Here is a 25,500-nt window from a genome sequence, read left to right as displayed (position 1 = left end):
ATAGTCAGAAACTAAATTACATTATCTACAAACGTACACAAACATCACTCCGCTTGTCTCGGTTTCACTTGTTCGGATGTAACCTGCATGATATCATCACAAGCCTTTGATTCCTGAAAACTGGGCCTTATTGAAACCAAAAGAGCAGCTTCTGGAAGACAACCGGTTTCTTGTTTTCTTTTTTAGCACATAGGTGCAAAAGAGATCCTTTCACTCGCGCTTTTTTGAGGAAGTGCACGCCGACCGTGCAGCTGCTGCGCTCTCTGCTGCGTTTGAGGTTCACCTATTTCAGAGGAAGTGGTGTGGGCGAGAAGACATTCTTACAACCAGCAAATAAAACAGGATATCCGATGCTGGAACAATTTAAATACTAAAATTTGACAAGTACATTTGAGTTCACTGAGTCTTCACTAAATTGTCTTGTTGAAATCAAACAAAAAATAAAAAAAAGAAAGAAAGAAAAAGAGAGAAAAAAATGGGAATAACTCTGTTATGTTGGAGCATCTTTCTTTTTACATGTTGTGGATAAAATTGAAGCCCATCATGTCAATGACATGCTTAGCTCGCCTCCCTAAACACCAAACATCAAAGAGCCTCTCGATTTCTTCTAGCCGACCATGTTAATTGGTGCTTGATTGATAACTTGAGTTCACAGGCGATGGCAGTGTGTCATCTAAACTGTTCCAGGGTGTCTTTGTGAAATCAGCTTTAAGAGCGGAAGAAGCATCACTGGCAGGCCCATTAAAAAATTGCCAGTGTACATACTTGCAAATAAGCTGTCACACATTACAAATGAGATTACCTTTTTCAGTTTGCCCTGGAACTTTGAGATGAGAGGATGCACGGGTAAGACTCCAAAATAGCTCAAATCTTCTGGTTTTTATCAGTGTGCTTGATCTGCAAAGTGCTGTTTATGCTTTCTTCATGCACTGTGAAAAAAAAAAAGTACATTCACAGCTTGAAGCACAATGTAATCAGTTGCAGCAAAGTACGAATTAATCCGAGGAAAGATAGTAGTCAGAATGAATGACTCCGTTTCACTCTATAGGGTCTTTTTGCAAAGGAATTGCTTTTAAATATTTTCATTGCTTCATCTTATAAAGATGAATTATTTATTATATCATTCATGCATCAGATTCAGTTTTAGAAGAGATAAGCCCAACAATGTCTGTATTATAGTGACAACACAGTGATACAGCTATGAAAGCAGAATCAGAGGTGAAAAAGCTGTTATTGCATTTGCATGCAATCACGAACATGCAAACTAATTGTCTAGTTTGCATGGCAGAGATCACTGAGGTCAGGCGAAGCCCACATGAAACAAGAGCTTTGTTAGTACATCTGACAGTGGCTCGCTTGTATCAGCCAACGGGAACGTTTTGAGCTTTGACAAACAACGAGCAGCAGAATGTCTTCATATTAGTGCACAGTGAGGATAATGAATGCTTGGTCATTATTAAGCTGAATATGGCGGAGCATTATTTAAATAAATGGTTTTTAGTGGAGCATCTCTAGAAAAAAAAAATGTGGAATGTCTTTAATGATAAAATATGGAGTGAAGGCATTTTTTCACAGGCCAGAACAAGCCAAGATAGGAATGTACATGGAAAACAAGAATGAAACTGGGCAATCCGTAACACAGCAATTTACATATAGTTCCCAAATCCATACTATATATTAGTTCTGTGCAACTGAATGCAATATAAATCTATAAATCTGAGAGGTAGTCTGTTTTATATTTTTAATTTTTTTAAGAATTTGACTCTTTTGGGTTGGCTCTCTCAGAGGAGGCGGCTCTTTCGGCTCATAAACGGTTCCTCATTGAGTATCACTTAGAGCAGGGGTGTCCAGCTTAGGCCTGGTACACACATAAAGATTTTTTTAAATCTTATGAGATTTTTTATCTGGTCGAGACCTCACACGTGAAGATAAAAAAAAAAAATCTGTTTTGATCGTATTGTGTGTGGTGTGCTCCAAAAATCTAATCACAGAACAACACACACATAATGCTGTCCCACAACTGATCTAGAATCCAGTCCTCCGAGCCGGACAAACGTTGAAACGTAGAAGAACCATAACAACCGGCAAAAAACGAAGAAGAAGAAACATAGTAACAATCGGAAAACACAACACCCAGCATGGAGGAGGATATATAGGACGAGGGAATGATGGTGGTCTTGGGACTATTGTTAGAAAAAGCCAGAACTGAAACAAGTAACAGACTGGAGACGGCGTGAACACGGACTTTATTTACTTCCTTGTTCTCCAGCCAGCTCGCTCTCTGATTGGCTACATTCCGTACCACATCACCATCCACACAGTCATAATGAACGAGTCGTTGGCGTTCCTCAGAAATTGGCTCTAAAATATTGAACATGTTCCCAATTGTCGGATACGACCCATTTTGGAGCCGATTATCGTGGCAAATCGGCTCATAACACACCGCTGACCAAACGATGATTGGACAGGGAATTCTGACAAGGATCGGCCGTTTGCCGTCCGAGGTCGGGAAGAGGCAAAATCTGGAGAAAAACAGCCCCAAAATCGTTGTGTGTACCAGGCCTTAGGTCGTCGAGGGCCACAATCTTGCAGGTTTTTGTGTGTCTCCCTGCTCCAACACACATGGTTCTAATTAAATGGCTTTATTCAAACAGCTTGTTATCAAGTTCTGTGCAAACATGCCGATTCATTAATTCAATTTAGGTGTTTTAGCAGGAAACATCTAAAACCTGTGGGACAGCGGCCCATGAGGACCAACTTTGGACACTCCTGACTTAGAGCCTCCATTTGAGCTTCATTTAGCAATTTCACATGGTTTGTATGTCGGTATATATACAAACTTTTGCTTTGACAAGAGGCTCAATTTTATGCATTTTTGTTAAAAAAAAAAAAAAAAATTAAAGATTTAATTAAATAACAGTTACTTTTTAATATTTTCATAAAACCTTTAAATGAACAATTGAACACAGAACATACAAATCATATAAATGTGTGTGTTGTATACATTTTATATATATGAATATATGTTTTTATATAAATTTAAGTTGTAACATTAAGAGTTTAGTTCAGGTGTCAAACTCCTTTGAGTTCAGGGGCCACATTTAGCACAATTTGATCAAGTGGGCCGGACCAGTAAAATAACAGCTAAATAACTTTTAAATAAAATAAAGCTCAAAGTTTTGCCACATTATTTTAGTGTCCTCATTTTATCATTTACACGTGTATTACAACTTATAGATCACAAAAGATCCACAAAATTACTCCACATTTAATCCCAGGTATCTGGGAGTCAAAAATCCAGTTTTCATATTATGATTAAAGTAACTTGTGAAGATCTAGAAGGTTTTGGCCCCGGGCCGCATGTCTGACAGACCTGGTTTAGATTCACTAATTTCTCCACCTTTTCCTGACGACTCCCCATCTCTCCGTTACTCTGTTACGACTACACTCGTCATCTTCTGAGACTTCTTTTCTAAAGATTTAGCTCTTCCCACTGGGAGTCGGCTGAAATAATCAACTCTTTTGTCAACAATACGCTAATTATATTTTACTACATTTATTACATTCTCCTCATACAAAGCGCTCACTGACCAGGCTCCATCACACAAAGCTGTGGTATCATATTTTCCCATTGATCCATCTATTCCATAGATGGCAACAGAGCATTGTGCTCTCAGACTGCAGGTTTACTCGCGGTTCCTAGAGGTTTATAAAGTAGAATGGGAGGCAGAACCTTCAGTTTTCAGATCCCTCTCTGTGGAACCAGCTCCCAGTTTGGGTTCAGGAAGGACACACCTCTCCACCTCTAAGATGAAGCTTTCCGCTTTTACAAAGCTTGTAGATGGCTTAGTGACTTCATCATCCTCTTAGCTACTCTGCTACAGGCCGAGGCTGCAGGACGTCACACGATGCACTGATCACCTGCATTTTCTCTCGTTACTCTCCATGTAGACATATCTGACTCTGTTGTTGTCATAATTTATGTTTCTCTTTTAGGGTGTCGGTTGATCCCTCTTTCCTGTCCTCTCCACCCCTAACTGGTTGAGGTAGGTAGCCACCCTTCCTAGTTCTGGCTCTGTTGGAGGTTTTCCTTCTTGTTAAGAGGGACTTTTTCCTCTCCACTGTCTCCTCATGCAGCTCAGGACTGAATTGAACAGAAGATTTGATGCAATTCATTGGTTTCCTTAGTTAGGTAATTATTTTATGAACATTGTTGTTATAAATTGGACTGTTGTGGATCTTATAATGGATTTGTTTAAATTGGATTATAACTGGACTATAGTGAGCAGTACTAAATTAGACTGTCTTTAAAAGTCTATTAAGGTGACTACGTTGTGAATCGGTGCTGTACAGATAAAACTGAACTGAAAACAAATTTTCTGTCTAGTTAAAGAAGAAACTTAGTTATGTATTTGACTGATGACTGACTTAATATAATTATCCTTGCTAGTAATATTAAGTGACCTCATATTGAACTAAAATGCTAAATCAAAACCGAATGTGATCAATTGCAAATCTCAGGCTGATTTTGTTTCTGGATAGAACATAGCAAATACATCAAATGTTTAAAGTGAGACATTTCAGTTTTATGAAAAACATGGCCTCTGGCAGCAACCTCAAAAAACTGTGGAGCTTTCCCTTAGCATTGTCTTGCTGAAATATGCAAGGTCCTCCACAAAAAAAATGATGTTTTCTGTGTAAGAGCACGTGTTGCTATAAAACGTCCCAGATGTGAGTTCCATAAGGACTAAAGCATCCTTACACCGTGACAGACGCAGGCTTTTGAGTTGAGTACTTACAACAAGCTAGAGGAGCTTCTTGATTTGTCTGACCACAGAATGACTTCCCATTTAGCCTCCGAACCTTTTAAAGGTATGTCATGGTGTGAAGATGGTAGCGTTTCTGGATTGTGCTCACATATTATGGCTTCTTCGTTGCATAATAGGGCTTTAACCTGTTTTTGTGGATTTCAGGGTGAACTGTGTTCACAAATGTTTTTTTCCTGAGTCCATGCAGTGATTTCCAGTAGAGAATCATGCTGGTTTTAATGCAGTGCTGCCTGAGGGCCCCAAGATCTCCAACATCCAGTTTGACCATCAGGCCTGTCCCATTCACACAGAGATTCCTCCTGATTTTCTGAATCTTTTGATAATATTATATACTGTAGATGGTGGGATTTTTAAAGTCTTCATAATTTTACATCGAGGAACATTATTCTGAAATTGTTCCACAATTTTTAGACCCAGTTTTTCTCAGATTGGTGAACCTCCATTGTACATCTGAGAGAATCTGCCTCTTTGAAATGCTCCTTTGATACCCAGTCAAGTTACTGACCTGTTACCAATTAACCTGATGTGTCAAATGTTTCTGCCAGTTGTTTTTGATTACGGTCAGTAATTTTTTTTTTCTTTTGTCCCTGTTCCAACTTTTTATAGGAGTGTTGCTGCCATCAGATTTAAAATGAGCTCATATTTTCCTTGAAATGGTAAAATACGGGTTTATGAGATTCACATATCATTTTATTCTATTTTAATTTGCATTTTACACAACATGCCAACTGTTTGGGAATTCCGATTGTAATTGAAAGAAATAGAATATATGTGTAGTACAAAATACATTATTTCTGGAGGTTTCTAGACGTTTCCTTTCGTTTCATCGTACTACGGAGTCGGCTTTACACCAAGTAGCAGAATAATGCTGTTAAAATACATAAATAAATAAATAAGGAAATAAGGAAATAGCTCAAAGAAAATATTGAACATGGGCAAGATGGCTGCGTGTGTTTTTCATTTGCATCCTTCATTCAAGTTTCAGGTCTTTCAAGCCACCAACACATCAGCTAAAGTGGTCTGTTACACTTTTTGCGTTTACAATCGGCAACTTATCCCTACGATGCTGTCTGGCAAAAGTTTTCTAAAGAACGGAAATGGCACGGCACCGTCAAACACATCCTGGAAAAGCCAGCTCATCCTCTACATCCAGCTCACATTACTACAACTGGCTGGTAGCTAGAACTGAATCCTGGGCCACAGCTTTCAGAAGCCAAGCCCAGTGCAAACATCCACTGATCCACCCACCTGCCAATCCCTGCGCAACGCTCCACTGATTCACCTACCTGTAGGATCCATCATGTGCGCCCCGGTGGCTGGCCTACCAGCCCGTCTCTGCCTTGTCTACCAGCGGGTCTTATTGGACTTCCATCGTCCAGGTGCTGGCCAGCTCCTCCTGACTGTACAGACGAGGCTTTCTTCAGGTGAGCAGGGTGTGGTCGTGTCAGGCAACTGTGCTCTGCCTGCAGGGACATGAACGCGAATCGATGCGGTTTTTCCTGGTAATCCATTACCTGTTATGGGTTGGGCTCAAGCGGCGGAGCCATTGGGAATGTGCCCGGTGTTTGTGCGCGCGCCAGCTGATCGAGGGGTATCCGCCTCAGCTGACAGCAACACACTGTGCGCCGCGGTCACCTGAAATCCCAGCTCACCTGGGTGTGCCAGAGTCGGGAGACGTGGAAACCCTCCATCATCGTCTACTCCACAACTACCTGTAGAGTTCAGGCAACTGCGTCATCCCGCGGTGCATTATGGGACGCGGCCACCATATATGAGGACACAGCAGAGTGAAACAGCAAGCTCGAATAAAAGAAAAAAATTCATAAATAAATGAATGGAGGAAAAACGTAAGAGCCACATACATACAGAGACAATCTGGACAATCAGACCAGGGATTGTCAGTCTCAATCAGTCTGAAAGAGGTGAAATTCTGATAAAAATGTTAAGGAAAGAATCCCTGTATTTGTTCAATAACTACTATAACATATTTCTGGTGTTGTTTTTTTTTCTGTTTACTTCAAACAAGCTGATAGGTGTCTGTTACTAGTGCCTATTTGTACTATTGCCTTTTTGTAAATATTGAGTTTGCATTGAACTGATGTAAAGTTTAAATAGCTATTGTAGTTCTAATACTGTTTATTTTTGTTGGTAGAAAACAAATTTTAAATTGAATACATTTCCATAAATACCTTAATAATTTATTTGTTTACTTCCCCACAACAATCAGTTTTATGTTGCACACAATATTGATATGTAAAATTTGAAAGCATCACCTCAAAGTACATTTGTTTCACAATAAATAAATTCAGTGGTAACTGGTTTAGTATATTCTTATAACTGTTGGGTAACAATAACACTGGGACACACCGTGGTTCAGGATGATCAGTACACAACATAAAACTGTTTTTATTAAGTAACATTATTGGAAAAATCTGGATTAATTATGGACTGACAAATGCTTGATGAATAAAGTTACACAGAGCCTGTGTAACTTTATTTAACCAACACAATTTAAAACAGATCAGGCTGTTTATAATACTTTGTGCTGCTAGAACCTGCACTCCCTATGATCCTCTCACATATAAAGTACTGCTATGTGTGTGTGGTAAATGTCTCTAACAGGTGTAAATAAGTCCAGAATAATGAAATCACTGTACAAAAAATCTTGATAAAAACATCATCATTCACCACTGTAACATCTGAGCTTTGAGAATTTTAAGAATTTTAAATATGCATGTGTGATTTATAGGGTGTTACATGGACTCATTCCACCTTTTCATGTCTCAGGGCCAGGGCTTTGTCTGGGGGGGGGGCTGTCATGTTCTCCACAGAGGAACTGCCGTTTGACAGAATTTCCTTGGCTTTTAAAATACAACTCGAACGCTGGCTAAAAACTGAGCAGTTTTGTTATAATTTTTATTGTGTAAGCATTTTTAAAAACTTAATGTAATTTTTGTATGCATTATTTTTTTATTGTACAAATATTTCATTGTTTCATTGTGTTGTGTATTATGTCTTTACCTGCCTAGGGACTGTGGATGCTAATTAGCTTTCTAGCTATAATCTGATATGTTTACATCTGTTGCTCATAGATGTTCATTAATTTTCACTGTCCCTATCAAATAAACTTATGAATAAATAAATTAAAATTTCAGTAAGATAATGTAAATCCAAACTGATAATAAACTGTATATTTTCAGATCTTCTGTCATTTGCTCTTACTCTTATCGCTAAATCCTGCAACATCAGCATCAGGTGACCCTCACCTCTTGCATTTTTACCTGTGGGTACAGAGGTGGAAGGTACCTTTCTTGTGCTCATGGAGATTATTTCAGTCAAGTTACAAAATGATCCATTTTTGCTCATAACAATGTCCATACAATTAGCAACAGTTAGCCAGTCACCTAGCATAGCCAACAGCCTTTTGATTTTCAGTTTAGCTTTATTTATATAGTGCCACTTCACAACAATGTCATCTCAGGGCACTTTACAGAAAAATCAATTTAAACCCATTCATAATAAATAACAGCCTAGTTAAGGAAAGGAAAACCAACAGATTGCATCAAATCTTGACTTCGATTCAATCCCCCATCCTGAGCATGCAAGAGGCGACAGTGGAAAGGAAAAACTCCCTCATAACAGGAAAACCTCCTGGCAGAACCCGGCTCAGGGAGGCCAGCCATCTGCCTCGACCGGTTGGGGTGGAGAGGATAGGAAAAAAAGAGTAACAGACACTGTAACTTTTTGGCCAGGAGAGGAGGCATACGTTTATGATGCCAATACCGTCATATGCAACATCATTAGTGACAAAAGGGCCTCCTTTTTGTATGCAGGAGGCTTGAAGGAACACATCTAGGCTAACAAGTTTCCATGTAGACCCTTCCAAAGATCGCAGAAAACAAAAAACATGCAAAACCTCACCCAAATTAAAGAGTAAATGACACCAGCAATGCCAGTCCTGAGACTGTGCTGATGTATGCACCACACGGAGGCGTGCACAGTAGAGCCTTGGTCCACATAACAAGAACATGGAAAAGCCAACACAACAACAAATCTGTCAAACCAAACAAATCAATGAATGAATAAACCACATCCCTAACAAGTTTAATTCTTTAGGTAGAGGTGTGACAGTGCATCAGGAAGCTTAATGTCTTCATTACTTCTGCCAGCTCTTAAAGATCATGCTTAGACATACGGTAAGTGGTATTTGAATTGCTCTCTGGTATATTTACCAGAAAATGACGGTTAAATTTAGATTATGGTTAAGAAAGGAGTCACGGACACTAATGAACGCTCTCTCTCACGGTTCCAGAAGATAAACAGTGCATGACAGGATATAAGAGCACTGCAGCATGCAATGCAGAGCATTTAAATTTGAAGCTGTCCAGATTAAAACACGAACCAGTTCACACTTCACCGGATGAGTGCTCTGTGGTTGTACTGAGACAGTTTCTGGGCTGTTTCCTTTTTAAGCCAAAAACATAAATATCTAAAATGCACCTGATAAAATGATTTTATTGACTGCATCAAGCAAGTAAAAACAAAACAAATGCATATGACTAAAAACATTATCAGACCTGCTGGTAAACACTTTTTTGTTGCGTGGCTAATTTTGTAAGAGAGGAGTTGGTGTGTGTGGAGGTGTATGAACCATGAGTGCCAATCTGAAATCTGATTGGTTGGACACTCCAAGTTCCACTAAAGGTGATTGACAGGCCACTGGAGGTGGTGGACAGAAGCATCATTCCAGAGTCACGTGGAAAAGTCACATGTGAAAAGAGGTGGACTCTACAAACGTGGGTCTCGGACCACATGCACACGTACGAAAGGCGGGAAAAAGTTTTACGGTCAGATGTGGAAGAATTAAGTAAAAAGGTAAAAGTTCTGATAGAAATATGGTCAACTCAACACAGTTAGGATCTGATGCAGCTCCATGTTTTGCTCTTATGTGGCGGAAACAGAAATTGTCCTGCATTAACCAAAAGATGAACGGGTTTTCTTCTTTGTTGTTTTTGTCGTCTTCTCCTTCACTAATTACTGATCTCTGGTGAAGATGGGATACATTATCTAAAAGGTATGGTTCGGTTGATTACGTGCTGCACTCTTAACCCAGATTTTGTTTAAATATAAACTGTTTATTCGTAGATAAATAATCATTTTATGTTTTGTATAAACAGTGCCTCTTTACTAAAACAAAAGAGTTGTTTCTAAGAGTTTTCAGCATTGTGCAGTGTAGTAATAACAATTAGCAATGATAGCTGAACAGGTTATGTTCCTGTCAGAGGGGGCGGGGCTACATATCTGGACCACAAAGGCTCATGGGAGATGCATATTCAACAGAAATTTAACCTTTTGTGATTACTGTGCTATAAATTTGAGTTATGTGATTTAGATATCTTAACAATTAGACAATGTTGGAAAGTTAAATATGTTGAAAATTTAAGTTGCTACCATCAGTGAGACAGACAGTACAGGCAAAGAAATCCACCACCACAACCTTCATAGTAAACCACATCAGAATTAATGATCTATTCTCACACTCTCACTTTGAAAGATTGAATATTACAAAAATGTTGGTATTTTTAAATGGGTATGTTATACATTGTTGTTTGTACATTGTAGGCCCAAGGGTGCATTCACACCAGGATAGTCTGGGGGACTTGATTTAACTGGGCAGGGAACTCAGAAAATTTTCACACCTTCCTTCGGTTTAGTTTGCTTTCAAACTGCCCTTCACTCGGATTAAACGCGGATTAAACTACCTGGACAACGTCATGCAGTAACAACAACTGCACGCCAGGTGCAGACCAAAAAATGAAAATACCTGTCAATCAAAAGGACACGCCCCTAATTATGCCGATGAGTTAGAAAAAAAATTCACCCCCTAACAGTTGTCATGAAGGTAAACTTGACCTTTTAATCCTATTTTTTTTTTTTTTAACCAGGCTTCAAACATGTTTATTTCTGCTGTGAAGTTGGCCTTTTTAACATGGGAGTCTGTGGGGGTACCAGCCCCTAGCAGATGAGGGGTGAACTGCATTTTTTTTGCAACTAACACTTAGGCTTTACATTTTACAGGCAGAGGTTGCCACTTGGTCTCTGGAAGTATTATGGCCAACACTGCAGGTTGAGAGTGTGATAAAGAATGTTTGGTGCCTTACAGCCTTGAACCACTTTTTATTATTATTATTATTATTATTATTATTATTATTTGACAGAGACATTACATTTGTACATAGTCACACAAGTGATGCCATGCAAACAGAGTTTTTAGCCAGAGCTAATTCTCAACTCTTTCTACACTACATTAAAATACAATGATCCATTACAAAACCTATATAAAACTTACCCATACCCACAATACAACATCAATAGTTCATTCACACACAAAACAAAAGAGGTGCTATTTATAAATGGGTACATTTTTGGTTTGTTTTCAGCCAAGACTTAAGCCTAGAAGTGAAGGTTTTAAACTCAGATATGGACTTGAGTTCAGTTGGTAATGAATTCCACAGCTTTGCTTCCACAGTTCTGCAGCGTGGAAGCTCACAGTTCTGGTTGATGGTGACTCTATTGCTGTTCTGTCTCTGAACAAATGAACTAAGTGGCTCTGGTGCTAAATTATTGATACATTTGATATTAATTCGAGAAAGCACAAGTCACTAAAACTTGCAAAGCTTATACTTCTCAAGAATTATTGCTTGATTGTACCATGATCCAATAGACTTTGTGGCTGTGGGCTTAGCCTGGCCCCATGCTGTCATAAATGTGAGAATATCATAGCATGCATATATAGGAGGGTGGACTGGTCTGGGATATAGTGCCTGATTAGTTAAAAACAATTTGGACTGCTATGTGTTGTGTTTGAGATTTTCTTAATGTGTTTATCAAAGTTCAGCAGGGGGTCAAGGACCAACCCAGGATATGTAAATTCTGTTACAGATTGTATGTTTTACTACTAGCTTTTACTAGTAGCAAAAATGTTTTACTAGCCCTTTATTTACTTGGTATCAGATCAATACCAAATCTTGAAGTATCACACACCGTTATTTCTTACTATATACCCCCACTGATAAAGTCTCACACATCCTCTGGTCACCCTGGAATAAAAGTTTAGCTCCGCCACTGAAAATATGTAGACTCATGTGTAATTTATTTTTGATAATTACTCATCACCTTTTTCATGACGGTTTAAGTTTCCAGAGGCAGGGGGAAGCGAGGAGCCTGTTTTCTAGTCCATTATCTCCTCCGGCCTTTCCTTCCCCTTCCATCCCTGTGGGTGTGCGCGCGCGTCGGTCGCGGAGGGCCGTGGTGTTTTGGCCTGCTGCCTTACATGGGCAAACCTCTGAACTGACTGGAATTTCACCACGTGACGTCACTGCCTACAACTCTCCCAGAATTTGGATCAAGAAGTTTCACTTTTTTTTGGTGGGATTTCAGCCTCTCTCATATTTCCTAGAAAGCGAGGTAAGCGAACTAACCATCGCACTTTATCAACAGTTTAAACACACCGGCGCTTTTCGGCTGCGTTTAAAAAACCGTGTTTGTTAGACATTTGTAGCGGATGAAGTCGGAGAAGCTCGTCCTCAGTTTGTCCGGCCTTGTTACAGGCGACTGTATGAATTTGACTGTAGCTCGGACGGAGTTAACAATGAGGGCGTGGACTGGACACGACAGCTTCGGCCGGGTAGGAATGTTACATGAGGGTCCTAACAAAGCTAACTTGTCGCTAGCTTGTGCTGGAGCAAGGCTCAGTCATGCATTGAAAATCTCAAACATTGTGAACCGACAAGTTATGCTAAACGGGGACTCTCAGGGGGTTTTCTGTTTTTAGTCGAGTGGTCTGCTGCCCAGCAATGCGGAAGACAGACTGTCACCGGAGAGACAGGAGGAGAGCCCCTTTCTGCAGACAAACGTTTCGCTGGGTTTTACTTCACTGGTTTTAGTTAAAGTTAGAGAAATGCCTGACAAGGCTCGTTACTTTGAGGGGACCGTCCTGTTGACGACACCAGCGACATGCCACGTTTAGTGTTGTAAATTATAAGGTGTGTCACGAAGTTGCAGGAAGAGCGATTGTTTGCTGTAACTAAAGATTTCACTGCTCATATGGAGGCACAAATGATGCATAGAAACGTGACATTTGGCCTGTTTCACACACAGAGCAGGTTGGGCCTACAGATTAGTTTGCTGTAATTTGGTAGAGCAGAAAGATCAGATCAGCCTTAATAAGTAACACACACAGCAGATCAACCTCCACTTGTTTAGTCTTTACAGGCAAACGTTAAAGGTGTAGATGTTTCTTTTTTTGTTAACTGTGTTCACACTAAAAGAGGGATCAACCGCTCTGACCCTCTTGAGCCAGTGTCCTGCAGGTTTTCACTGTGTCTCTGCTGCAACACACTTGGTGCAAATGAAATAGTTCTTCTTCAGCTTGCTGACAAGGTCTGCAGCCTTCTAACGATTCATTATTTGAGTCAAGTGTGCTGCAGCATGGATGTTGAAAACTTGGAGGACACTGGTTTAAGAAGTCAGGAGTTTGTGATCTCTGTACTACAGTATTAATAAACATAGACTGAATTTCAGGGGTGTGTAGCTCCAGTCCTCGAGGGCCACAATCCTGCAGGTTTTCAATGTGTCCCCGCCCCAACGCACCTGACTCATATTAATAAGTTATTGTTCATAGGCTGTTGGATCCATTTAATTTGAGTCAGGTGCGTTAAAGCAGGAATACATTGAAAACTTGCAGGACAGCGGCCCTTAAGGACCGACTTTGAAAACTCCTGCTGTATTTGCTTTGAACATCCCAGATTAGTAAAGTGATTTAAGACCACTGTTTTCTGTAATGATGATGCAGATTACACAAATAAAACCTTGCACTTTACCAGGTCCACCAATTCATCTGCTTGTTAACATACATATCTAATCAGCTGAAAACATGGCAACAAATCAACACGTTTAGTCATGTAGACGTGATGAAGACGACTTGCTGAAGTTCAAACTGAGCATCAGAATGAGGAAGAAAGGAGATTTAAGTAACTTTGAATATAGTATGGTTGTTGGTTTGAGTATTTACTGGAATTTTCACACACAACCATCTCTAGGGTTTACAGAGAACGGTCTGAAGAAGTGAAAATATCCAGTGAGCAGCAGTTGTCTGGACCAGATTGTCTGATTGGTGTCAGAGGTCAGAGGAGAATGGACAGACTGGTTGGAGATGATAGAAAGACAACAGGAAGTTGTGGTGTGGGGGGATGTTTTCTTGTCCCACTTTGGGTCCCTTTGTACCAACGTGGCTTGGTTTAGTATTGTTGCTGACCATGTCCATCCCTTTATGACCACAGTGGAGCATCTTCTGATGCTACTTCCAGCAGGATAATGCACCATGTCACAAAGCTCAGATCATCTCCACCTGCTTTCTAGAACATGACAATGAGTTCACTGGACTCCACCACCTTGTTGAATCTTATTTCAGCAAGAATTGAGGCCGTTTTGAAGGAAAAAGGGAGTCTAAACCCAGTCATAGCAAGGTGGGCCTGATAAAGTGGCTGGAGAGTTTATATACTGTATTTGGTCACTCAGTGTCAGATATAAAACTGTAGTAGAAACACCTTGAATAACTTACCAGAGACAGTGGAAAATAATTGTATATTCTTGGCTTGCTGATTATTATGCCATGAAGTACATATAGTGTGAAGTACAGAGACTGTGAAGGTACACAGTGCTGTGTTGCATGCTGGGACTGGAGTGCATTCTTGTAAGGAACATTACGTCTGTTTTGTCATTTCTGCCTGGTCAGATGTTGTTTTTGGCTAAAAATGGTCAAACGCAGTGCAGAAGGGAAATAAGGGAGAGAGAGAGAAAAAAAGGAAAGGAAGATAGACCTTTATTGGGCATAATTTAATTTAACTTGATATAAGATCTGCAGATTAACAGATTATTTAGCCAAACATTTTATCATTTACAGAATCTGATCCCTGCAATTTCAACTAATTAATTTAATAATAATAATAATAATAATAATAATAATAATAATAATAATAATAATAATAATATAAACAGTGTGCTTATGTTATGGAGTCATAAGAGTTTTGTCATTGCTTATATCGATGATGAAGTGTTTTAACATTGAAACTTGTTAAAATTGTGCTCTAAGGACCTTTTGAGTTGCTAGTTTTCTTTATTTCATAAGTTGCTTGACAGGAAAGTTGAGTGATAGAAAGGGAAATATGTATATATATATATATATAGTGAGTCATAGTTTGTTGTGAATCTAATATGGCTGCCAATCTTTGATGCCACAATATGAAATTAGATAGTAATTTCACTGCCATCATAAACTGTTCCCAGCTCGTAGCTAATAGCAGACGAAGGCTGTGGATCCAGGCCAGTAAAAGGGCCGACTGGGATTCTGTGAGTCCCTAAAGCAGTCAGTCATGACAGTGCCCTTTTTTGTCTGAACATCCCAAACTCTGCTCCTGTGTCATAAAACTATCTGTTGCAGCTGCATTGAGAATGTATTTCTATACATCTCTGGATTGGCATGAACTGTTATTTTAGCTTCTTAATGACATTTATTTGATGCAGTGACTCACTTGGAAATGTCTAACCATTTGTTGTCATGAATGTCAGGATTTGGCAGCTCGTCAGCATATTTGGAGACAGATTTTATTGATATAATGATGAGGTCCAAACCATCAATGTAATCATTTCCAGACACTTTCCCAGCATGTTGTTTTTTGAGCAGTATAGGTGTAGTATCTGTTAAATGCGACGGGTTGTAAAATAACTCGGTGAGACCAATGAGTGTGTTCACACAAGAGTGTGACGTTTTTGACAAAAGTTAGTAAATTAACACTGCTGATGTTTTAAAGGTGTTTAAAAGTATTTTGTTTCTGATTCTTAGTTTTTCTCATACTTATGTAATTACATGTGTTTCCAGTCAGTGAAGCTGTGTGTTCTAGTTGTGTATAATGATAAGATTTGACCAAAGACTCTTCAAAAGTAGAGTATGAAGAGACAGATCTCAGATTTTACTGGAACAGGATGGTCTCATTCTTTGCTATAGACTTTAAAAGATCATTGAAGAAAATGTTTTAGATAAAGATCTTTCCGGGCATCTGTTTGTGTTCTGTACAGGTTATGTGTTGTTGTTGCTGGTTCCTAGTTGACCTTTTTTAACCTCATACCATCAAATAAAGAACCTTAGACGCGTCTTTATGTTGTAGTGGTATCATTACTGCGTGTTGCATTGCAGCTGGCCAGTTCACAATGAAAACTTTTTTTTTTTTTTTGCTGTTATTTGAATTTGTCTTCAACGTTGGGAATGGGGTGCAGCAGGAAACTGAAGGGGGATTTTTTTTTCACTGCTGCACCACAAAACATGCAGCAGATCAGCTGGGTTATTGGAGATGTGACTGGATGGTGAAAAATCAGCTTTGTTAAGTATTATCTGGAGATATTTTGCTTTTTAAAGGTCGAACGTGGAGAAATGAGCAAAATGCTGTTGAGCTAAAGTTGCTTCCACTGCACAGACAGACGGACAGATCTGTCAGTTTCCTGTGTTGTTTACGCACCGATTTTGGTCTGTATTTTGAGGCTTTGCAGATCTGCCACTTGACACAGCAAATGGAAAAAAACCATCAGAAACTACGGGGACAGCGTTGAGCTGTATAGGTGACATGCAACCAGAAAGAAACAAACCAGAGAAGAAGAAGTGGAACAGGAAGAAGAAGTAGGAGACAACTATTAGGACAAGAACTGTAAAGATGGCGGGAGTGTGACCAGCGTGTTGGGCGGTTCCAAACAACGTTATAGCAGAGCTTTACCACCACCAACCGTGTGTGAAACTAATGTCAGAATGCTGGAATCAACTCTGAACTCGGTACTGCCCACTAGTGGATGTATTGACTGAACAACTAAGGCAACTTAAAAAACTCGTGAAAGTATGAGGGTTGTAACGTATGATAATGCTTGAAATGGACGTAGCTATTCATGTACGTAAGGGAGCATAAATGGCCGTTTATCTGGTAGAAGTAGTATAACCCGGACAGCAAAAAAAGCGAAACATAAGGAGAGAATGACATCCAGCAGTTAATCTTCTTTCTTCTTGGCATGCGGCTTTAAAAAACAAAAACCCACGGTATGTTTAAACATGTTGCTGTTCCTGCTTTGTTCTTATTGCTGAGTCATACCGGAAGTGACGATTCTTTCGACCAATCAACAGATTGCAAAGTGTGAAGCTCCATCCTTTAGGACCAGATTGGTAAGATTACAACCCTGGACGGGTTGGATCGGATATTTTGGCACCCTTCCCAGTCTCATGCATGGAGAAAAAAAGCCAGTCAAGTACAGTGAAACTTGTATAATTCTGAAAGATACCCTGATACATAATTTTGGTCATACCACCAGCGAGTAGAAATCATCAAACAGATAAGAAGCATCAACTCTCACCTGATGCACATTAACTCCTTTATACATTGGCACTAAATGCTCTAGGACAACCTTTCCCAAACTGTGGGTCTTGACCCCCACAGTGGTTTCAAGATAATTTCAGGGGGTTGCCAGATCATTTTAAGAAAAAATAGCCTGCAAATAAAATTGGGTTTATTATTAAAGCTGATGTGTTAATGCAAAGAGCACCCTCGTATGTTATCTTGGGGGTTGTGGCTCATAATATTTGGGAACCATTGCTTTAGAAGGTTTCCTTCAGTGCGCTCACATTACCTCACCCAACAGAGGACTGGCTGAAAAATCACCAAAGAAAGTCTTGAGTTAAATTCTGCATATATTTGCGTTTCACATGGTACTACGGTGGAATACATTTCAGAACTCCAGTGCATGCATGAAAATGGCTTCTATAGATCCTGAAGACTTCTTTTTGGGTGAGAACTGATTTATGTCTCCACAGTGAGGTTTGACCACGTCAACGCCCTGTTTCTAAGAGAAGAAAATAGTATGTGATGCTTATGCAAAATATGATTTTACTGAACTTCTAGTGTCACGGCTGCAAATACTGACAATCTGTTCCCAGTTTAAGTGGCCTGGTAATTTCCCAAGCAGGCTTCCTAAATTTCCCTTGATGTTTTCCTCCCACTACTGACATAACTGCAAACCTTTGTAAAACAACAGTGTGTTGCCTCCCTCATTGTGAGTGGAACAGAATCTCAGTCTAGACTGTTGTTATTGTTCCTCCATGAAATAGAAATGTAAAATCCCACTTTCTTCTCCAAAAGACTGAATGCAAACTTAGACTTGGATCTGAATTTCAAATCAATAACACCAAGGTCCCCACGGGACAGCTGCCATCAAACTGAATACATCTGCATCACTCCGACACATTTTCGTCTCAGGCAACATTAAACGGAGCGGTTTTTAAAATCCCTGGTTAAAAAGGGCTCATTTGACAGCGCTGATGATGTTTAAGTTAAAAGACGAGTGCCTCAGCTGCCTTTGAGCCCGGGCCCCCCTGGTAGGTTTAGTCAAGTTGTTTCTGTGCATGTTTTAATGAGGATGCCCTTTTCTTGAAGAAGCAGCAGCAGTTTCTCAAAGTGTCTGAGAAACTGCTGCAGAGTCTGGTGTCAGGGTGGTGGGCTTTGAGAAGGAAACACCTGCGTTGGCAGTGTTGGCCTTTCATGACATACACCTGTACTTGATCTTGATTCACACAGATAAAGCAGGAAACTTAAATAATGCAAAGGCTTGAAAGACTCATTTAAGGCTTTTAAAGAAGAAATTGTTTGGCTATCAATTAATTTGGCAATTTTTTTTGTCTATGGCTTTAATAACTTCTAAGATGTTGATAAACAGCAACAAATGTCACATCTTTGCATCTTGCATTGATGTTTCTCCATCTTCTATTGTCCAGTGTTGGTGAGTGTGTGTGAATTGTAGCCTCAGTTTCCTGTTCTTAGCTGACAGGAGGCACCCGGTGTGTCTTCTGCTGCTGTAGCCCATGTGCTTCAAGGTTGGACGTGTTGTGTGTTCAGAGATGCTGTTCTGCAGATCTTGGTTGGAACCAGAGCTTATTGGACTTCCTGTTGTATTTCTATCATCTCCAACCAGTCTGTCCATTCTCCTCTGACCTCTGACATCAACAAGACATTCTGGTCCAGACAACTGCTGCTCACTGGATATTTTCTCTTCTTCAGACCATTCTCCTCTGACTTTGTATATTAAAAACTTTAAATATTTTACCTCTTTCAGACCACTCTGTAGAGATGTGTGAAAATCCCAGTAGATCAGCAGTTTCTGAAATACTCAGACCAACAACCATGCTACGTTCAACCATTTAGGCCAGTGATCCCCAGTCCTGCTCATCAAGGCCTACTAAACTGCAGGCATTAGATGTTTCCCTGCTGCAACACACCTGATTCAAATTAAAGGAATCTCTGACAACTCTGCACAAGTCTGCTATTGAGCCATTGAAATAAGTCAGGTGTGCTGAAGGAGGGAAACATTGAAAGTCTGCAGGACAGTGGGCCTTGAGGACCGGAGTTGGGGGTACCTGACTTAGGCTGTGTTCACACTGCAGACAAACATGGCTTTAATACAACTTTTTGGCCTATATGTGCCCAGATCTGGCATTTACTCGATAGATTTCTTTCAAATCCACCCCAGGCCACTTTCACATGTGGTACTATACTAGATATGTATCTTTTTCAAAGTGACCTCAGTCTGCATGGTCATGCCGCATTTCATCCAACTTTTAAGTCATTGAGGTGAGACAGACATCACAGTTCTCCACCGGAGGAGTTGGGACGCAGTAGGAGCGAATGTGAACTACGGATGGAACAAAATTATAATTTTGTTGGTTCTGATTGCACAACAACTTTTAAACTGATGACGCAAGCTGATGTGAAGCATCCATATTTATTGTAAACACAGCAAGCTGAGTGTGACGTCACGTCTTCCTCTGCACATGTGGGTCACTTCAGGGCCGTAGACTGTTCACTCTGGAGTCTGGTGGCGTTGCGTTAAACTAAATTATTATGTGGACAGCCACGTCAAAAAAATACCAGATCTCGGCAAAACTGGGAACTAAGCGTTAAACCTGCAGCGTGAACTTAGTCTTAAATTTCCTTTCTTCCTCATTCTGATGCTCAGATTGAACTTCAGCAAGTCGTCTTCACCATGTCTACATGACTAAATGTGTTGAGTTGTTGCCTTGTGATTGGCTGAATAGATATTTGTGTTAAGCAACAACAGGTGTGCTTAATAAAGTGGTTGGTGATTGTAAATGAGCCTCGTTCAGTTTATCACACAAAACACAGTTCATTGCATAGACATGTCTGTACATACTTCAAATTTCTTCTGCTTTCTTAGGAATGAGTGTGGTGTGTAATATGTTTGCTTGCACTGGAAGAGTTTTTCTTTATTTATTAAAAAGACTTTTGCAGGACAGTTCTTTGTTCTGCTCCACATTTGACCAAGTGTGCGGATAGAGATTATAGGTCTATGTTATTACAAGCCACAGCATTCCCTGCTGCTTGTGGACATGATGTTTGTTTCCATGCAACACAGATTTGCCATTAATACTTTAATGATTATGTAACCAGACACTGTAATTATGAAGTCAACAAGCAAATATGGTTGATAGAAATCTCATCTAGTAGATCAAAAGCATTCTAAGACAATCATTTAAGATAGTCAGCCAGTAATTATTTATTATTTAGGCAATACCACACTGGGAATTCTTAAAGATTCTCAAGCTTTATGTTATCTGCATTTTCTTTCTGCTTTTGGGAGACAAAATAAGCAGTAACACATGATGCTTGGTCCTTTGAACTTGTGACATCATCTATATACGTTTCATCAGGCAGATCAATAGAAAAATGCTTGTTAGAATCAGAGTAGCCCTGAAATGATGAACAGCTCCAGTAGTACAGTAAGTTTATGTCAATTAGCGTGATATAGTTTAGTAATTTTGTACAAAATAAGCAAGCTATGTAGTTGTCAGTGGCATTATTCTACCCACTGTCTGATCTGTGAAGGCAAAGTTTAGGCTACCAATACTGACCCTGCTCTGTACCAAATTTCACTGCAGTTAATGTTTTATACCTTCTTGGTGGGGACAACAATCGTTGCTGCGTTATGGACAAAAACAGCCGTTTTGACTTGTTTTACTTTCTCTCAGCTTGTAGGACAAGTCTCATGGTGATGAGAGATAACTGCATGTTACTCTTCACAGATGTAAACATTCTGAAGGAAATAATATAGAGACGTATGATTTGTAATGTTTTCTTTATCTCATCACACTTGTTTTTGTTTTCTTTTAGATCTTTTTTTTAAAACGTGTGTATATGGAGATTACAAGTGATTAGTCTAAGACAAGAATTATCTTTAATGGCCAGGTTATGACCCTTTGGGTTATTGGCAGGCTGTAGGACCAAAATGACATGTTATTTTTATAAATTATAAACGTAGCCGACCTTATGCACATGTCGTGCAAGTAAAAATCCAGCTTTAGTTTCATACATTCTTGGAATGCTGAAGCATGTTTGCAGCCTCATTTATCCCCTACATTAAATATGCATACATATGCCTTCTGTCCCTGTTCTGCATCCTATAAGTTATATTTTAGTCCGTTTTTAGAAAGTTCAGGGTGTCTACTCAGATGTTTTTATGTCTGTTTCTAAGAATGAACATTATCATGATGTCCGCTGTCGCGATGTTTGCTATTGTCTAAAACTAACGTCAGGACTCAGACATGAACCCTGAGCTGCCCTCTAGTGCAGTGGTTCCCATCCTGGAATCCCTTGACCCCATAAGGGGTCTCACAAAGAATACAGGGGGTCCCTGAGGCTTTGACTGTTCATAGCCAGTGTGAAGGCCATGTCCACACAGATGAGTTGAGGTATATTTGCTTAAGTTTATTTATGTGGAACCAGAGCTTTGGGAGCCCTAAAACACTAAGTTTGCACCATTTCATTAATGAGACATGCCTGGAAAATGACCCAGTGAACATGATTCGTACTTATTAAAAAAAAAAAGAAAACAAAAACTCCGAATGCATCGTTTTTAGTGAGAAGCAGCTAATGAAAGCATCAAACCAAGCATTATTTCAGCTTGGGGTGGGCGGGGTTCCATAGCTTTTTGGTGGTTGTATGAAGGGAATCCTTCGGGAAAACGGGTTGGGAACCACTCATCTATTGCATGTATTACCCAACAACCATGCCAACGGAAAGGATGAATGTGGTGTTTGACGTAGACGTACTGATTTATGTAAGTTTAGGGGGCATAAATGAGGCGTAAGGCGGTGCAGCGGAGTGCTCGTGTTGCTGCCTCTAGCCACAACTTTATCTGGACATCATTTTCAGTAACTAGTAGTTTGGTTCTCGTCTGACCTTTTTAAAACCAAAGCATCTCCATGACAGCAGTTACATCATCATGTTCCACTTTGTCTGCTTTACTAGCTGAACTTTCTCTGTCCATTTTCTCTGCTCAGCATCTCTAATAACACAGCTGTAAGAACCGTTGTCACTTTAGGTGTCAAATACCACACAGTTACAACCAGATAAAAACGGTGTAGTCTGAGCCTGGCATTGAACCTGAGCTCCATCCAGACAGGTGTGTTAATCGTTGCTACCTGGTGAGACTCTCCCGTACTTGGACCTGTGACATTCTAATGGGAACTGGGCCACCTCAGTTCAGTCAGGTCACTCAGGTCAGTCACCTGTCAGAGATGGATTTTTATTAGGATTTTATTCTGTTGGTTGGCGTCACCAAATCATTGTTACGCTGTGGTGTCACTTGTCTCAGTTGTGGATGTTTTCAGTGTTGCATTACTCTTAGCAGTGTGACAGGCACCTGAAAGTTTAGAAGTTAAATGGAAAACTTGCACTTTAGTTCATAGGTTGAATTTGTAGAAGCCGGGCCAAGTTTCATCACTGTGCTGATGAATGGCTCAATCACTGAAAAAAAAAAAGACATTTAAATGACAGTATCTATTTACTATGCTGGTATGGTCCTGCACAGCCCAGTTATAGTTGGGTAATCTGTTTGAGTAACACAGACTTGTCTTTATTTCTCAATGTCAACAGATTAAAAACTACTGGAAAGAGCTTCAGTTGGCTTCCAGACGTCCATAAGATTCAAAGAGAAGGAAACAAAAGAGGTAAAATAGTTTTTGTTGTATTTCATTGTATTGGTATTTTTAACATTGTGAGTTGGTCCTCTTTCTTTGGTGTTTTCTTGTCAGATAGAAGTTGGTCTAAAGGTTATTTCCATTGTAGTGTTGCAACTCAGTGGTAACACTGGACTGAACAGTCTGTTAGTCATTGTGTTTCAGGATGTACTTTTGCCATTAAACTTTGCGTTTTTCTGCTTTCTTACTGTACTTCTCCACATCAGGTTTAATGTCACCTTTATACTAGGCTATGTCTTCAAAATGTAAAAGGGAGCTACTAAAGTTGCTCTATGGTTGTGACTTTGTGTTCCAGCTGAATGTTCTTCTGGTTACTGTGGAAAGTGAAGCACCACATTTTGACAAGGAAGACAATAGAACAGGAAAAAATCTCTTAAATTAGCATTACATAAGTTTCAGACTTTAAAACTTTGTGGTTTTGACTCATTTTGATGGCATAGTCATTTATTATGTACAATCCTGGAGCCTTCGTTACCTGCAGTGTCCTAAGGCTGAGAAACTGCACCTCATAACTTTTTCTTTCACTGTAGTGCATCATTTTACAGCAGCATTTTTCTTTACAACCTCGGGTCACACGCTAGCAACTGGATATCAACACACTGGTTGTTTAGAATATGCACCGTGGCTGATTCAGTAAAAACACCCAAGGGGACATTTTCAGGGAAAGAGAGGAAAAAACAGAGCAAGAGATAAGACAAGATTCAACTTCAGACTGACTTTTACTGGCTGAAGAGAGTTCAGAGTGTATACAGGCTGAAGATGGATCCTAAATGAGCTGTTTTTAGGGGTTTCCTCACTGAGAAAGTATGCCATAGTTCAGGAGTGGGGCTACATTTTAGATCTGTCTATCATGATTCTGAAAATATTGAAAGAGCATTAAGTCAGAGGAGAATTATTTACATTTGTTATAAAGGAGTATCTTTTTTGTAAACTTGAGAAAAACATTCAAGACAGCTGCCAGTATTCCTAGAAGTAAACATCCCAGCAAGTTAACCCCAAAGTCTAATTGAGCTATGGTCAAATAGACTGCAAAAAAACCCAAAACAAAACCTAAAAGCAAAACCTCAGACGCGCCAGGCCTCAGTTGCCATGTTAAATTTTAAAGTTCATGACAGTACAGAGAAAAACTGAACACGTTTAGCTTGTTTGGACTGGCTGCAGGAGAAAGTTTTGTCCATATTATCATCATTTGATTCAATCACCTCTAGAGAAAATCCTTTGGACAGGTGAGGTCAAAGTGGAGATGTTTAGCTGTCATTTACAGCAACGTGTTTAGAAAAAGCCTCATACCAACTGTCAAGCATGGTGGTGGAGGGTTGACGATTTGGGCTTGTTTTGCCAAAGGATATGAGCAACTTGTAGTCGTTGAGTGGACTACGAACTCCCCTGGATGCCAAAGTATTCTAAAGTCATATGTAAAACTGAAACTGGGTCATACAACAGGACAATAATCCCAAATGCAGCTTCAGATCTACAAGAAAATGACTGAAAAAGAAAAGAAGACGTTGCAATGACTCAAAGTTCAATCATCACATTCTGCTGGGACTTTAAGGGTGCATTCACATCAGCACTTATGATTTAAAACCTAGTTTGTTTGCTTGGGAAGTTCGGTTTGAGGAAGGGCAAAGAAATGCTGATATGGATTAAAAAACAGACTCTGATCTGCCTACAGACTTAGATCTTGGTCCACTTCAATGTGAACCAAATACAGGAAGTGGACTACAATGCAGGGCATTGTGACTAAACACAACACAAACATACAGGAGTGTAGAATGATGGCTGGGAGGAATGGCTCGTGGTCAGAAGTGGAGTGAGAACGTGGAAAGAGAAATAAGATCAACCCAAGACCTCCAGGATTTCACGCTCCACCTTTTGCTCTGATGTGATGGAAACAGAAGTTGTTCTGCAATAACCAATAGATGAACAAGTTTTCGTCTTCATTAGTTTTCTTTTTCTTCTCCTTTAGTAATTTTTGATGCAGCACCGCCTCTGGCGAGGAGAGGAAAACGTTATTTGAAGGTTTGGTTTGTTTGACTTGGTGCAGTGTGAAAGCTAATTTGGACTGGAGCAACGTTGCAGCCCCCAGTCGTGTAGAGTCTTAACAGATTATTATGAGTGAATGCATCCTAAAGAAAGCTGTCCTCAAACATCAATGAACATCTTTGTGTAAAAAGAATGGACCAAAATTCCCTCACAATGGTGTGAGACTGATAACATCATAAAACCACATGAGTTGTTTGTGCAAAGTATTGGTTCATGGGATTATTGGACACATTGCTTCTACATGTTTATTTAATAAATAATGACCTGATGTGACTTGTCATGCTGAGCACCTTTGATCTAGTATAGAACATAATTAGAAGCCAATTTTTTTCCTGATATAAAACAAATAACCTGGAAGAGGGTAGTTTCTTTTGGACACGACTGTCTTAAAGCTTAAAATTGCTAAAAGCTCTTCTGTCTGTAACAATGTTGAAGCCCTGTTGAGCACTTTGTCTTTTACAGTGTGTTTCCACCCTGCAGTTGGTA

General features: G+C 39.7%; 2 protein-coding genes and 1 long non-coding RNA gene across 6 annotated transcripts in view; 2 read left to right on the top strand and 1 right to left on the bottom strand.

Annotated features, from left to right (window-relative positions):
• Nucleotides 1-6,242, bottom strand: part of bcl6aa (BCL6A transcription repressor a) — a 31,479-nt gene extending 25,237 nt beyond the window's left edge. For 2 of the 3 annotated variants that reach the window (XM_042006857.1, XM_042006859.1), the window contains exon 1: nt 803-928. The gene's annotated coding sequence lies outside the window, so the exon portion shown is untranslated. Of the gene's footprint in view, nt 1-802; nt 929-6,115 lie in introns of those variants that run through there. The other variant, XM_042006858.1, reaches the window with a different exon arrangement.
• LOC121653424 lies at nt 845-6,202 on the top strand. Its single transcript, XR_006012787.1, has 3 exons — nt 845-931; nt 4,873-4,876; nt 6,122-6,202. It is a non-coding gene; the product is annotated as an uncharacterized LOC121653424 (long non-coding RNA).
• A 5,890-nt stretch (nt 6,243-12,132) lies between the features above and the next one.
• Nucleotides 12,133-25,500, top strand: part of LOC121653404 (LIM domain containing preferred translocation partner in lipoma) — a 201,523-nt gene continuing 188,155 nt past the window's right edge. The window contains exons 1-2 of one of the 2 annotated variants that reach the window (XM_042006875.1): nt 12,133-12,296; nt 22,868-22,941. The gene's annotated coding sequence lies outside the window, so the exon portion shown is untranslated. The remainder of the gene's footprint in view (nt 12,297-22,867; nt 22,942-25,500) is intronic. The other variant, XM_042006876.1, reaches the window with a different exon arrangement.

The sequence above is a fragment of the Melanotaenia boesemani genome, chromosome 14 (assembly GCF_017639745.1).
Source record: "Melanotaenia boesemani isolate fMelBoe1 chromosome 14, fMelBoe1.pri, whole genome shotgun sequence".
Taxonomy (NCBI): Eukaryota; Metazoa; Chordata; class Actinopteri; order Atheriniformes; family Melanotaeniidae; genus Melanotaenia; species Melanotaenia boesemani.
Note: the sequence above shows the minus strand (reverse complement) of the source record. Positions and strands in the feature narration are given on the sequence as shown.